We start from the raw sequence: 12,682 nt of genomic DNA, 5'->3' as shown, positions 1-12,682 counted from the left end.
GCAGACCAGAGAGCCTTGCTTATCCCTGGAAATGTCAACTCGTATCTCTGGTATGAGTCAAGGGAGAAGCTCCCATGTCAGCTTCAAGCCAAAGCAGATATTTAAGACAGCACCAAGGGCCCTGAAGTCACTCTGGCTACGTATCTATGTGTTAAGCCTGATTATGGGTGTGAGGCAGCCAAACACCTTGTTGCTATAATCAGATATGGCTACTTGGATGTAGCTCAGTTTTCATGTTTCATCTAACTAATTAAAGTAGTCAATATCAGTAGCAAGTAAAAAGTATTTATAATATTGGATCATTTAGCAATGATGAATTCTTTTTGATACTTGATTTAGTAATTTCAAAAAGTGGTAGCTTTTACTTTAGTTATGGCTATTCTGGGCAGAATTCTTACCACAGAGGCAATACTGATTACAATACTACATTATATTTCATTATTTTTTAAAAGATTTTATTTATTTATTTGACAGATCACAAGTATGCAGAGAAGCAGGCAGAGAGAGAGGGGAAAGCAGGCTCCCCGTTGAGCGGAGAGCCTAATGCAGGGCTCAATCCCAGGACCCTGAGATCATGATCTGAGCTGAAGATAGAGGCTTAACCCACTGAGCCACCCAGGCGCCCCACTATTATATTTTAAAAAGGCCATTTTGCACTACCTGTTTAGCACCAGAAGGCAAATCAGTGTTTTAAAACTTTTTCTGGTTAAGGACACCTGGGTGTCTCAGTTGGTTAAGTGCCCCATGTCCTGGGATCACGTACCACATCAGGCAGGAATCCTGCTGCTCCTCTGCATGCAGCTCCCTCTGCTTGTCTCTCTTTCTGACAAATAAATAGAATCTTAAAAAAAAAAACAAAACCAACAACCTTTTTCTGGTTAAATACAGGAGTAAAAGCGTGGTGCTTTTGGGGTGCTTAATGAATGGAATATAACAAAATTTATCTTGAGGGAATAGAAAATTCTTGATAGCTGTAATTTTGGCCTAGTGACAGTCCACACATATTAAGAAACTTAAGTTTTATAATGTGATTCCATTATAATAGTAACTGTCTCACTGAAAAATGTTTGATGGAAAACATTTGTTTTAGGTTCTGCCATTTGGTTTAGGATCTTTATAATTTAAAATATGTTAACTTTTACAAAATTACCTTGCTTAAAAAGACTGTTCCAAAACAGCTTACTTACCTTCTGGTGCTGCTGGCCAGAATGCTTTGGACCATCATGCTCTAGGGAAAAATCAGCTAAAAATGTACGTCATAGAAATCTCCCCCCAACAGGGCGCCTGGGTGGCTCAGTTGATTAAGCATCTGCCTTCAGCTCAGGTCATGATCTCAGGGTCCTGGGATCAAGCCCTGAGTCAGCCTCCCTGCTGAACAGAGAGCTTGCTCCTCCCTCTCTTCTGTCCCTCCCCCGATAACCCCACTTGTGCTATCTCTCAGATAAAGAAATAAAATCTTAAAAAAAAAAGAAAGAAAGAAAGAAAGAAAGAAAAGAATCTCTTCCAACAATGACAATAGTCAGCCTCCAACAGAAGTTGGCCACACTTGTGATTTCCCCTACCCACCACAGACCACACTGCCTAGTAGTTAGAAAAGCTATGTACTAAAGTTCATCTCAACAGGAACACCAAAATTTGAAAAAAGGAAATAGCAAGGAACACAAAGCATTTATAAAATCATTGGTTCCTGGAGAGAGAGGGAGGGAGGATGAAGACAGGAACCTATGCTAAATTAAGCCATTATAACCTTGAATTGTGACATTACCTCCTGTAGCCAGAGTTTGGATTTTATCATTTTTAAAAATATTTGGTCCTTTTTTAGTTTCAACCTAGATTAGAATAGCCATGGCTTTTTCACTTCAGAAATTTCAACTCCTAGAAGAATGCCCTGTCCAGAAGTGGTGTGAAATACTAGGAAGTCACCAACAGACCCAAGATCATTCTGAGCTGGCAGAGCTGCTTATCTTGGAGGGCACACAGTAAAAATAACCTGTTCCTCTTAGGCTCCTTCTTTATAATACTTTTATTATTGCACTTCCTTCATTCTACCTTAATTTTTAATATCTGTCTTACCTTAATCTCTTAAAAAATATAAACCTCATGAATGCTTGCAGTGCCATGGTTGTAGGTACTCAGGGCATGGTTTTTGTTTGTTGTTGTTGTTTTTTTGAGAGAGAGAGAGCTTGAGAAGGGGAGGGTCAGAGGGAGAAGCAGACTTCCCACTGAGTGGGAGCCTTCTGTGAAACTCGATCCTGGGACTCTAGGATCATGACCTGAGCCAAAGACAGTTGCTTAACCAACCGAGCCACCCAGGCGCCCAGGGCATGCTTTTTGAATGAATGAATATTACTAAAGGCAATAGATGACAAAACTAAAACTTAAGTGAATAATTAAATGGGATAAAAATGTTTGACACAAATATTAAGAACTGTATACTTTTGTGCTTGCCTTTGTCTCCATAACTCTTCTGTCTTCATATTCTCTTTAGCTTCCTTTCCTCCCTGTCTTCCTGTTCTAGCTCTGTTTTTCCTGTTCCTAATATGAAACTGAAGTTTAGTTTTATGATACTCATTTATGAGACAGATTTTTAGTATTTCCTAATGTAAGAGCCAGGTGAAGGAAACCAGAGAATGAAAAGGCAACTCACATAACGGAAGAAAAAAATCATGTATCTAAAAACAGGTTAATATGCATAATATGTAAAAGACTCTTACAACTCAACAACAGCAACAAAAAACCACAAACAACCCAATTTAAAAATGGGCAAAGGGCTTGAATAGATATTTTTCTCACAAGATATACAAATGGCCAAGAACTAAATGAAAAGATGCTCAACTTTACTAGTCCTCAAAAAAAATGCAAATCAAAACCACAATGAGATGCCATCTTACACCTATTAGGATGCCTATTATCAGATAAACGGAAAACAAGTGTTGGCAAAACTGGAGAAATTGGAACCCTTATGCACTGTTGATAGAAAAGTAAATTGATACAGCAGCTATGGAAAACAGTATGACAGCTACCTCCACCAAAATTAAAAGAACTACTGTATGATCCTGCAATTCCACTCCTAAATATATACCCAGAAGAATTGAAAGCAGGGTCTCAAAGACCCTGTTCAAGGGTTATGTTCATAGTAGGATTATTCACAATAGCTAAAAGGTGAAAGCAACCTGTGTCCCATCAACAGATGCATGGGATAAGTAAAATGTATATAAATACAGTGAAATGCTTTTCAGTCTTAAAACGGAAGGAAATTCTGACATGTTACAACAAGGATGAATCTAGAGGACATTATACTAAGTGAAGTAACTCAGTTAAAAAAGCACAATATTCTAGGATTCCACTTACTTTTTTTTTAAGATTTTATTTATTTATTTGAGGGAGAGAGAGTGAATGAGAGAAAGCACGAGCAGGTGGAGTGGCAGAGGGAGAAACAGGTCCCCCCTCCTGCTGAACAGGGAGCCTGACTTGGGACTTAATGCCAGGACCCTGGGATCATGATCTGAGCAGACACTTAACCGACTGAGCCACCCAGGCACTCCTAGGAGTCCGCTTAAATGTGGTACCCAGAGTAGTCAGATTATCCTAGAGAAAAAGGAGAGTGGTGACTGGGGGGAGGGAGGAATGTGGAGTTATTGTTTACTGGGTACAGAGTTACAGTTTTTGCAAGATGGAGTTATGGAGAAGGATGATAATGGTTGCACAACAATGTGGATGTACTTAATCCCACTATACACTTAAAAATTGTTAAGATGGTGAATTTTTGTTGTGTAATTTTACAATTTTTTAAAAAAGCTAAATGAATCTGTATATGTATCTCAGCTCTAAAACCTATTTACTGATAATTTATCCCCTGCTTCATTCTTTTTTTTTTTTCAAAGATCTTATTTATTTATTTAAGAGAGAGAGAGTACAAGCAGGCGGAGCAGCCAGCAGAGGGAGAGAGGGAGAAGCAGGCTTCCGGTAAGAAAGGAGCCTGATGAGGGGCTCGATTCCAGGACCCTGGGATCAGGCCCCGAGCTGAAGGCAGACGCCTAACAACTGAGCCACCCAGGCGCCCCTTCCCTGCTTATTTCTAAAAATATACTTGAGACATTATAAAGAGAAGAAAATTAAGGATCAGCTGAGGAAAAGGCAGATTATACTTTAAATGTTAAACTCCAGCTCTGAGCTTTCTGTCAGTGGTTTAGTTCTATCTCATCAAGGAGACCAAGAAAAAATGTTTTCCTATTACTAAAATCTAAAAGAGGGGCACCTGGGTGGCTCAGTGGGTCTTCGGCTCAGGTCATGATCTTGAGGTCCTGAAATTGAGCCCTGCACTGGTCTCCCTGCTCAGTGGGAAGTCTGCTCCTCCCTCTCGGCCTTCCCCCTGCCCCCCAACTCATGCTCTCTCTCAAAATCTTAAAAAAAAAAAAATCTGGGGCGCCTAGGTGGCTCAATGGGTTAAAGCCTCTGCCTTCGGCTCAAGTGATGATCCCAGGGTCCTGGGATCGAGCCCCGCATCAGGCTCTCTGCTCAGCGGGAAGCCTGCTTCCTCCTCTCTCTCTGCTTCTCTGCCTGCTTGTGATTTCTGTCTGTCAAATAAATAAAATCTTTTAAAAAAAAAAATCTAAGCTTTGGGCATACTTCAATGCCTCTTTGGACAAGTATAGGTTGACACCCTATGCTCTTAAGCCCTAGGGAAAGGATGCATTTCTTTTGATCTAGAACCTCATTTTGACTGTCACTGACTTCTAAATCAACATTCTCAAACTGCTGGCTGCAATTCATTAGCAAGCTATGAAAATTTTTGTCATAGGTAATAAAAGTATTATTCTCTTGACGCTTTGGTTTCAGTACTTCACATACAAATTATATTTCACCGATTTTAGGACTTAACCTTTTTCCTTCTATCATCTCTAAATGGTTGTATGTTCTATAATCAATAGTATCTTAAAAATTGGCAGCATTTGTGACTTACAACTGAAAACATCTTAGATGTCATGCAATACTGTGTTATACTGTGTTGCAATAGAAAATAGATTTCTTACTATGGATCCTAGTCAAAAAAGCTTGAAAAAGACCCATTTGAAAAGCATTATTCCCTAATGGGAAATCCCCAATATATTAGGATTTTTTTTTTTTTAAAGATCTTATTTATTCATTTGAGGAGGGAGGCGGGGAGAGAGAGGGAGTGCATATGTGCAGAAGCAGAGAGAGAGGCAGAGGGAGAGGGAGAAGGAAACTCTGCTAAGCTGGGAGCTCAACATGGGGCTCATTCCCAGGATCTGGAAACCATGACCTGAGATGAAGGTAGATCCATAACCATCTGAGCCACGCAGGCATCCCTGTATTAGGATTCTTTAACATGTGTGTATTTCTCAAAGTAGGAAAAACTTACCAATCTCTCCTTATGCTATAGCCTGGTTAGGTGATATGATTAAAGTATAATTGCAAGTTGCTGTTGGGCATGGATCTCAGGTATTCCCACTTCACAATACCTTTCTGCCACTTTCATTTTTTTCCTCCTAAGGACCAGATGTCCTTCACTATATGAAGTTTCTCAAGCTCTCCTAACCAATCTCTTTCTTGGGCTTAACCTTCAATTCCCTTCCGCTTCCACCCTTTGTAGCCTATTTCATGCTAAGCATTTATGGAGTTGCCATGCTTAATGAATCATTACAGCACTCAATCTAAGTGTTATTTCAGAGTTTAGAGGCTATAGGGGAATTTAGAATATGAATTTCACTCTGAACAGCACTCCTTTAAGATTTAAAATACTCTTCATATACTTGAAGACAGTAATACTTTTCTAGTGTTTGCTAGGCTAAACAACTATTTCTCAAATTCAGTGCCTCATAATTCACATTTAGTCTTTATGTTGGTTGCTCTTTGAATTCTCTTTCAGAGTTGGTCTACACTATTTAAAACACTATAATCAAAATTTAAATACGTTAAGACACATAAAAAAATGGACTATCTAAACTTCAAAGGAAACATTCTAGACTGTATGTAAGAAAACACCAGCACACATGCCATGTTTCAAGCAATGAAAAGGACACTTACTGAATTTTCTGTATTTCTAACTTCACAAAGAACAACCTAAAAGTGGGAGGGAGGGCAGTTTAACAAACTTCAGAGACAGATGTCAGAGCTTTGAAGAAAAACATACATGAACAGTTACATAAAATATGAGAAAGTAAAAAAACAAAAAACAAAAAAATGAGAAAGTGCGTTCCAAGAGATACATTCCCTAATCTCAATATAAAGATTTAGCTACAGGGACACCTGGGTCGTTCAGTTGGTTAAGCATCTGCCTTCAGCACAGGTCATGATCCCAGGGTTTTGAAGATTTTATTTACTTATTTAACACAGAGAGAGAGAGCGATCACGAGTAGGCAAAGAAGCAGGCAGAAAGAGAGGGGGAAGCAGGCTCCCCGCTGAGCCGAGATCCCAATGCGGGGCTCAATCCCAGGACCCCAGGATCATGACCTGAGCCGAAGGGAGGAGCTTTAACCCACGGAGCCACCCAGGTGCCCTGATCCCAGGGTTTTGGAATCGAGTCCCGCATCAGGCTCCCTGCTCAGCAGGGACCCTGTAAAGTTTTATAGGCGAGATAAATACAACACCAGGCGAGGTAGGAACTAGGCAAGATTTATTAAAGGTGCCCTCAGGCGAGGTTCCACGACTCCACTCTGGAGAGGAGAAGTCGTGCCGGGAGGGGCTTGAGTGGGTCTTGAGTGGGTCTTTTATCTGGGTTAAGACAGGGAATAGGTTCACAGCCATATAAGGCACGGTATTCGGGGATTGGAGGGTTGGGGGAGTCCTGATGTTCCTCTTTCTTGCATAGGTATCGGGTTACTTGTGGAGATGTGACCTGGGCATACATCCTTATGGCGGGAGAGTCAAGGGTTAGGAAAGGGGGTGGGCCTGGAAGATGGCGACCCGGTGGTCATTTCTATTGTTTCTCCTGTATATCCGGAGCTGCCGACCCAACAGACCCCACTTCTCTTCTGCCTCTGTGTCTCTCTCTTACCCTCTGTATCTCATTAATAAATAATCTTAAAAAAAAAAAAAAAAAAGAGTCTAACTCCTAGTTTTGGCTGAGGTTGGGATCTCTGTGTCATGCACTCTGGGCTCAGTGGAAAGTCTGCTGGAGATGATCTCCCTCTCCCTCTGCTCCTCCCCTTGTTCACACAGTCTTTCTCGCTCAAATAAAATCTTCAAAAAAAAAAAAAAAAAAAAAAGCTATAAGGAAATGTTCCCACTACCCAACTGAATAAAAATCACCTCATTTCTTGATAGACATTTACTGAGTTGCCAGCTCTACACAGAAACATGTAGGAGGCTCAAGAGAGATGTCCAAAGGATCAGTCAAGGTTTGACAATAGCTAAAGAGAAGGGCTGCAGGTCAAGGCTGGTTCATGCCCTTCCTTTGTTGCAGTGATACAGCGGCACCCCTTATACTTAAGTGGTTCTAGCCCAAGCCTCAGAAAATGTTGCAGATGTTCTCATAAGAAGGCTGAGAGAAGCACTTCCTCAGTTTGGGCAGCTCCAGACAGCCCAGAATTCAAAACTCAAATTGCTTATGTGGCAACTCTGCAGTTTAACACACCACCAACTAGAATATTCATTCCCCTAATCACATGATTTTACTGAAAATTTAACCAAGTCATTTAACCTCTAGAAACCACATTTGCAGGATCATACCATATAGTCTTGTCATCTTTGCTGTCGATTACACTTTAGAAAAATGAAACTACCTATTTTTGACTTATGTCTATTTTCAAATCTAATCTCCTTTATGCAAGCATTAACCTACATCTTAAAACAATGTTTCAAAAGAGATTATGTTTCAGGGAATAACCAGATTGCATATGTTGATATTTCGATGACTTCTGGATATAAATTTTGACAAAGAGCTAGAACCACTCAAACTCTTAGATAAGTCATGATTGGTTAAAACTGAAATTTAAATTCCTAGTACAGATTTTACTTCCACCTTGACTGACCTTATGTGGCACAGCAAATTATTTTTGTCTGCTGAAAAAAGGAAAGTAAATTTAAAGCTATTACTTATTTTACTTTGCTTTTACCAAGCATTTGGCAAAATTTTCATGATTATCTTGTGATCAAAATGGTGAAATATGACCTAGATTATTAAATATTAGGTGAATTTGCAATTGGCTGGACCATCATAATCAAAGAACAGTTCTCTAGTATAATACCTCAGGTCTCATTTCTGGACCTAGTTTTTTTTAGTACTTATCAATAATTTAAGTAAAACTACAGAAATATAAATATTAGGGCGCCGGGGTGGCTCAGTGAGTTAAAGACTCTGCGTTTGGCTCAGGTCATGATCCCAGGCTCCTGGGATTGAGCCCTGCATCGGGCTCTCTGCTCAGTAGGGAACCTGCTTCCTCCTCTCTCTCTGCCTACCTTGTGATCTCTGTCAAATAAATAAATAAAATCTAAAAAAAAAAAAATGTAGAACCTTTAAAAAAATAAATATAAATATTATAAATATCAGATGTATAAATAACAAAATCCACAGTTTTATTTAACATGCTAGATAGCAGGCTCCAAATTCAAAATAACCTTGAGATACAGCAGAGATAAATGTAAACTCCTAACGTTTTTAAAACTAACCAAAACAGTGGTGCCTTGGATTGGATCCTGGAACAGAAAAAGGCCATTAATAAAAAAAAACGATGGAATCTTAATAAAGCCTGGAGATTAATAGTAACATATCAATGTTGGTTTCTTAGTTTTGACAAATGTACTATGATAGTACACAATGATAACATTAGGGGAAACTAGGTAAGGGTGATTACAGGAATTCTTTATCCTATCTTTGCAACTTTTCTATAAATCTAGTTACTCCAAAAATAAAAGGTCTTTTATTTTTTAAAAAAATTCACAAAGCAAATAATTTAAAGGAGATTTAAAATAAAATTTACATTTGAAAAATCAGGTGATAGGGTGCCTGGATGGCTCAGTAGGTTAAGCATCTGCCTTTATGCTCAGGTTATGGTTCCCTGCTCAGTGGGGAGTCTGCTTCTCTCTGCCCCTCCTCCTGCTCCTTCTCCCTCAAATAAATAAAATGTTTAAAAAAAAAAAATCCCAAGAGGGTTTTAAAATAAATAAACAATTAATCCGGTGATATTTGTTGACCATAATCCAGAATAACCACCAACTTGCTTTACAGCAATTTATCTTCCAAACAACTATAATAAGAACTAACTTTTATTATTGGCTCCTTACAATAGGCCAGGTATTGGGTACAGAGTCTATGTCTACTAACTCATTTCATCTTCACAACAATCCTAAGAGATGGACAGTATTAGGCCCATTAGACAGATGAATGAAAGGGACAGTTTTCCCCGCTTAAACTACTCTGATCATCTAGTCCAAATGCATCATTTTAGGAAACTAGATCCAAATAAGGTGACTTATCTCTATAAAATAAAAGCACACTCTATATTAAGAGACCACATCTACATCCACTTATGCAGCCACAGCTATAATATACTTAATTTTGGTGCAGACACTTTAAAACCTATAAACTGGGGAGGGGGGGGGGCTATAAACCCAAAAGGAGAATGGCATGGAATAGAATCTAGAAACCATGGAACCCAAGGTTAAGAAACAGGTATTAACTAGAGTGTTTAGCTCAGATTGACTGAAGCCTATTAATTGGAGATACCTGGCTGGCTCAGTTGGAGGAACATGTGACTTCTGATCTTAGAGTCGTAAGTTCAAGCCCCATGTTGGGTGTAGAAATTACTTAAAAAATTTTTTTCTTTAGGGGCGCCTGGGTGGCTCAGTGGGTTAAAGCCTCTGCCTTTGGCTCAGGTCATGATACCAGGGTCCTGGGATCGAGCCCCCCATCGGGCTCTCTGATCAACAGGGAGCCTGCTTCCTCCTCTCTCTCTGCCTGCTTCTCTACTTGTGATCTCCGTCTGTCAAATAAATAAATAAAATCTTTAAAAAATTTTTTTTTTCTTTAAAGGGCATCTTAGGGGCACCTGGGTGGCTCAGTGGGTTAGGCCTCTGCCTTTAGCTCAGTCATGATCTCAGGGTCCTGGGATCAAGCCCCGAATCGGGCTCTCTGCTCAGTAGGGAGCCTGCTTTTCCCTCTACTTGCCTCTCTGCCTACTTGTGATCTCTGTTAAATTAAAAAAAAATTTTTTTAAAGGGCATCTTAAATTAGTGATTCCTATAAATAGAATGAAATAGTTCAATTGTCCTAAAGAAAGCCTAAGTATATTAAAATTTACCAGCAAGGAAATATAATGAATTGAGAAAAAAAAATGATCAGCAGTAGGATGACTTAGGAGCCACCCTCTATCTGTATCTGTCTGCCATGTCTAATGAGGGTATACCTGCCCTCCTAAAAAGGCTGTTGTGAGGTCTCTGCCCTCCAATATGTGATATACACATTGATGAGGTAATCAAGTAAAGATTTCAAGGAATATACTTCAAAATTGATTTGAGTAGATTAAAAAAGGATTTTGATTCTTTAGATTTTTCTGATTTCTATGCAATTGTTATAAAGCTAAGACATAGACATGTAAAGGTCTAAGAAGAAGGGGCACCTGGTGGCTCAGATGGTTAAGTGCCTGCCTTTGGCTCAGGTCATGATTCCGGGATCCTGGGACTGAGCCTGGCATCAGGCTCCCTGCTCTGCGGAAAGCCTGCTTTTCCCTCTCCCTCTGCGGCTCCCCCTGCTTGTGCTTGCACTCTCTCACAGTCAAATAAAATCTTTTTAAAAAATGTCTTAGATGGGGCACCTGGGTGGTTCAGTGGGTTAAGCCTCTGCCTTTGGCTCAGGTCATGATCTCAGGGTCAGGGAGCCTGCTTCCCCCTGCCCCCCCGCCGCCGACTACTTGTGATCTCTGTGTTGAATAAATAAAATCTTTTTTTTTTAAATGTCTAAGAAGTACGCCTGGTGCCTCTGCCTTCCACTCAGGTCTCGATCCAGGAGTCCTGGGATCAAGCCCTGCATCGGGCTCTCTTCTCAGAGGGGAGCCTTTCTCCTCTGCCTGCCTCTCTCCTGCCTGTGATCTGTCAAATAAATAAAATCTTTTTTTAAAAAAGTCTAAGAAGTAATGTTTTCAGATTCTCCAGTAACTATTTGTCTTTCAGATCTCCATTATTCCTGACAAGTACCTTCTCTAGACAATCCAAATTGCGTTCCTTTTACTCTTCTCCCTCATAGTATCCTTTTCTTCATAGCATCATCACAACTCAGAATTACCTACTTATTTATGCTAATCTCTACCTCCTCCACTGGATTATAAACTCAAAGGGCAAAACCTGTCCATTTTGTTCACAGCTCTATCCCCAGTGCCTAAAATAGTGTAACTTTGTAGGCACAATTTATTTTTTTTAAAGATTTTATTTATTTGACAAAGAGAGAGAGATCACAAGTAAGCAAAGAGGCAGGCAAAGAGAGGGGGAAGCAAGCTCCCCGCTGAGCAGAGAGTCTGACATGGAACTTGATCCCTGGACCCTGAGATCATGACCTGAGCCTAAGGCAGAGGCTTTAACCCACTGAGCCACCCAGGCGCCCTGTAGGCACAATTAAAAAAAAAAAAAAAAAAAAAAAGTCCTTCACTGAGCTATAGAACCTAACACTTTCCTTAAAAAAATTAAGCACAGCAAAACAAAGCTAAACTTGAGAAATTGATTACTAATGATTTAGCCACTTTGGAAAACGTTTAGCAGTTTCCTGTAAAAGGCATACACTTGCCATACAATCCAGTGATCCCACTGCTAGGTATTCACACAAGATGAAAACCTATAGTCATACACAAACCTACCAGTGAATGTTTGAAGTGGCTCAACTCATAACCTTCTGAAACTGGAAATCATATGTCCCTCAGCTAGTAATAAACTGTCCCATTAAAAAGCAACAAGTTGCAGGGGCACCACGGTGGCTCAGTTAAGTGCCTAACTCGTTTCAGCTCCAGTCTTGGTGTTCGATGGGGAGTCTGCTTAAGATTCTCTCTTCCTCTGTCCCTCCCCCAGCTTTTGCCCCTACACGCTCAAATAAATTTTTAAAAAAAATATTTTATTTGACAGAGACAGAGATCACAAGGCGGCAGAGCCAGGCAGAGAGAGAGAGGGCGAAGCAGGCTCCCTGCTGAGCAGAGAGCCCGATGCGGGGCTCTGAGCCACCCAGGCGCCCCTCAAATAAATCTTAAGAGTTTATAGATACATGTTAAACAGATGAATCAAACTCATCATGCTAAGTGGAAAAAAAAAAAAAAAACTCAAAAGACCTATATACTATACAGACCCAGGTATGACATTGCTACCAAAACAAAATTACAGGTACAGAAAATAGATCAGCGGTTACCAAGACTTACAGGTAGAGGAGTAGGTTTAGTATGAAGAGGCATGGGGAATTTTGGTGGGGAGGAATTTTGGTTGAGGAAGGAGATGGTGGAACTATTCTATTCCTTTATTGTGGTAAACCATCTGTCAAAAACTTAAATTTAGAATGCTTGGGTGGCTCAGTTGGTTAAACCATCTGCCTTTGGCTCAGGTCACGATCTCCGGGTCCAAGGATCAAGCTCCAAGTTGGGTTGGGGCTCCCACTCAATGGAGAGTTTGCTTGCCCCTTCCCCCTGCTCATGCTCTCTCAAATTTTTTTTAGGATTTTAATTACGGGGGGGGGGGGGGGGGGGGGGGG

The sequence above is a fragment of the Lontra canadensis genome, unplaced genomic scaffold (genome assembly GCF_010015895.1).
Source record: "Lontra canadensis isolate GAN:19392208 unplaced genomic scaffold, GSC_riverotter_1.0 scaffold27, whole genome shotgun sequence".
NCBI lineage: Eukaryota > Metazoa > Chordata > Mammalia > Carnivora > Mustelidae > Lontra > Lontra canadensis.
Note: the sequence above shows the minus strand (reverse complement) of the source record.